This window comes from Musca domestica, unplaced genomic scaffold, assembly GCF_030504385.1.
Source record: "Musca domestica strain aabys unplaced genomic scaffold, Musca_domestica.polishedcontigs.V.1.1 48, whole genome shotgun sequence".
In the NCBI taxonomy this organism is placed as follows: Eukaryota; Metazoa; Arthropoda; class Insecta; order Diptera; family Muscidae; genus Musca; species Musca domestica.
Window position 1 is genome coordinate 3,747,839 of NW_026712340.1, and position 4,146 is coordinate 3,751,984.

A 4,146-nucleotide genomic window follows, 5' to 3' on the forward strand; every position below is an offset into this window, starting at 1 on the left:
AAAAATCATCAAATTCGACCGAGGCCGAAATTTTAATACCATCCACCACTGGGTAAAGAAAACATTTTTATATAAAAGAGTCTGAATTCAAACGTGTTCCAATTTCAACCACAAATACCAGTAAGAACGTTTGGAAAATGCTGTTAGACTTTCCAAAAAAAACATAAAGTGGGTCAGGCCGTTGTATGGGGGCCATACCAAAACGGTAACCTCTGTAGAAATTTTTTTATTTCAAGGATTGTTATCTACCAAATCTTCTAAAATAACAAATTCGAAACAATTTCGTGGGTAAATGTTACAAAATACCGAATATCTGTGGGTATTGTTTTATGTGCGCTATAGGAAAGCATTCAATGTTCTGCCGCCGGAGCTAGAACCCATTATGAACTAAAAATACCAATTATTAGATGAATCTGTGAAAAAAGTGATAAAATCATCAAAATAATGAATAGCCGAAGGTAAAATTATGTGGAACCTATACATACTTCGTTCCTCCACGCGAGCTAGAACACATTATGACCCACAAATTCAAATTTTTAGAAAATCAGTAAAAAAAATTGGCAAAAACCGAATATTGAAAGGTACTGTCATATGGGGGCTATACAAAAACGTGGACCTATACATACAAAGTTTCGCTACCTGAGCTAGAACCCATTATTGCCTACAAATATTCTTTTTTAGACAAATCCTTGAAAAAATATTGCAAAAATCATAAAAATACCGAATATCGGGAGGTACCGTTATATGGAATAAAAACTGACTGAATGATAATCAACGCCCAGGCGAAACAGCTGAAGCTGGAATCTTGACATTGTGCACGAGGGGTCAGTCTTGGTGAGTAGGCCTGCGATAAGGTTAGATTTTTGGAAATTCATACTAAAAGGATACGAAAAGTACTTAATATTGAAAACGTTGTATTTGGCAAATTGAATAAATTAAAATTCTGACATTTGGAATGAGACTCGCTGATAGAGAAAATTCGGAGTTAGAAGCTTTACGGTTACGAAAAGTGTCATTTGGTATAATGCGAACAGATAGAGCTAAAAACTTGAAATTTGGTATGAGAATCAAGGTTGGAAAGTCAGTTTGATACATGAAGGTGGTTGTGAAAATGTGTCCTAAGTGTATGAAGTGTACCAAATTGTACTTAATTTAGAACACTTTGGTTTAGGATGCACGGATGAACCTGGAGTATTGAAATTTTATATTGGGGTCGCTGTTGGTCATAGGTTTGTGATAAAGAGGTGGTTTCGGAAATGTATACTAGAAGTAAGTGCAAGGAAAGTACTAAATAGTAATATATTTGGTACAGTTTTTTATTGGAAAATTTGAAATTTAGTACTAGCCTCGCTCCTCGTGTATAGCCTGGACATATGGAGATGGTTTCGGAAATGTGTACTATAATTGAGCGAAAAGTGCTGAATGATAGATACATGGTAATGGGTGAATAAATTGAGGTAAAGTTGTAAAATTTTATATTTAGATTTCTGATGGTATCTGTGTTTGTGATTTGGCGTTGGTTTGTAAATAGTACGAAAAGTACTAAATGATACTAAATTTGGTATCGACTGAAGGAATAGAGATGCAATCCCGAAGTTTGATATTGAGGTCTCTGTTGGTATCTGAAATTTTGGAAAAATATACACTATAATTGTATGAAGATTACTACATTTGGTATAGGGTGAAGGAATAAAGATGAAATCCTGAAATTTGATATAGATATCACTGTTGGTGTCTGTGGTTAAAATATGGAGGTGGTTTCGGAAATGTATACCATAATTGTACGAAAATTACGGAATGGTACTACTTTTAGGATTGGGTGAACTGACAGAAATAAATTTGTGAAATCCTTTATTTAGATTACTGATGGTATATACGTTTAAAATTTGACGGTGGTTTGGAAATGCGTCCTTTATTTTACTACACTTGGTGTTGGATAAAGGGATAGGTCTGAAGTCCTGAAATTTTATATAGATGTCACTGTTGGTGTCTGTGATAAATGTTGTTGTCGAACTTTTGAACTTGCAACGATCCCGTTTGAATGGAGTGTTTAAGCATATTTTCAAAAAGTACAAAAAAGACCCCTTCTGACTCATTGAAGGTTAAATTTAAATTTTCCCGTAATTATTACAAAACAAGTAAAAAAGCAGTTAAGGTCGGCCGGGTCGAATTTCTTCCACCATTTGGAAGAGTCTTGAAAAATTTCAAAAAAAATCCGTCGGAAAATACCGCTCAAATGAAAACCGTTATATGGGGGGCTATACGATATCGTGGACCGATATAGCCCATCTTCGAACTTGACCTGTCTGCAGACAAAAGACAGATCTGTGCAAAATTTCAGCTTCCTATCTTAATTCGTTTTGACTGTGAGTAAATCTTTTGTGTCTCGTACCATCGCCCGTTACCGTGATACTGGTAGCGTAGCCCGACGTCAAGGAAGTGGACGGAAGAAAACAGCAACATTAGCAGAAATGATTTGAAAAGTAAAGAAGCGACTTGATCGAAACCCGCGTCGCAGTGGCCGAAAAATAGCTCGTGAGCTGAACATATCGCAATATTCCATTCGGCAAATATTGACAAATGAGCTCGGGGTAAAGCCATTGAAATTTCAAAAAGTGCAAGATCTTACACCGCAACAGAAAGAAGATAGACTCAAAAGAGCTAAAGAGTTGCTTCGCTTGGATGAAAGAGGTGAACTGCCGAATTTGGTTTTCTCCGATGAGAAAACAGCAGTTTGTAAACACCAAAAATGATCGTGTTTACTTACCAAAGAGGTCAGCTGAAAATGTGCAGCGGTTGACCACCAGAGCTTAAGCGCCGGCTATAGTGATGGTGTGGGCCGCCATAAAAGCCGATGGTCGCTCTCCGACCGTGGCATCAGAAAAAATGCCGAATATTATAGTGAAAATATTCTGGAGGGAGCATTAAAGCCGTAGAGCACGCAAACATTTTGGCCGCAAACCTTGAACATTCCAAAAGAACTCAGCACCATCACACTCAGCACGCGCCACCCAAGAATAATTATAAAATGAGATTAATCGCTTCATTTCCAGCTCACCATGGCCACCAAAATCTCCGGATAACAATCCGTTGGACTATTGTGTCTGGAGTATTTTGGAAAGCAAGGTTGGCACTAAAAGATACCAAAGTGTCGATCACCTCAAGCAAGCGCTTCGCCGGGAATGGGCCAAAATACCGTAGAGCAACATTCGAGCAGCGTGTGACGGCTTCATTGGCCGTTTGAACGCCATAATTCATGCCAAAGGTAACCAGTTCAAAATTCCCGACATTTTTTGCTTTCATTCAATAAAATTAAAAAAAAATGTAAAAACTATGGCGTTTGACTTTGTTGCAGTTTTTTTATCTCACCCTGAAAATCATTGAAAATCGGCGGTCTAATCGGTTGACATAACTGATAGGCCCTGAATGTATTAGAGCCGTGTTAAAGGATGTCAAAGAGTTGGTATCTTTTGTTTTCAACATAGTTATTATTGGCAAAAGAAAATCATAAATAAGTTTTTTTTTTCTTAGAAGTTGAATATGGATGTATAAAACCATATACAAATCGGAAGCGCTAAACAATTTTATAAACTAAATATGACATCATAACAACCAGCAGAGCTTTTCTTATACGAAAAAATTGGAAAAATGCAAGCTAATCATTTCGGCGCATTTTCTGGTGTGGTCGAGTAATCTTGAACTTGAACTTCGTGGTAGCTTAAGTAAACAAAACCAAATCAAGCTGCAAAGGGTTCAATGGCTGTTAAACATTGCAGATTCCCTTTACAATTTTACAAAAAAAAAACAATCCGTTTTCTAATAATTCGAAACTAAACCTGTAACGAAACCAGATCTAGTATTTTGATTCTTTCTCGTCTGGTGCTGCTGCTGGCGATCGTGACTTTTCCGTTAAAGAAATTCTACACAAAACATAAGAACGCTGGCTCAAAATGCACAATGCAAACGAACCAAAAGTTATGCAAGAAACAAAGTTCAAAACAGAATCGAGAAATTCGAGCTGGGAGAGAGCTGCTACGCTTTCGATCTCGACCCAAAGTGCATTTAAACACCCGCCACATCGCGGAAACACTTCAAACGTGAACTAAAGCTTTGTGGGTTAAGAACGACATTGAAATCGAATCGAAA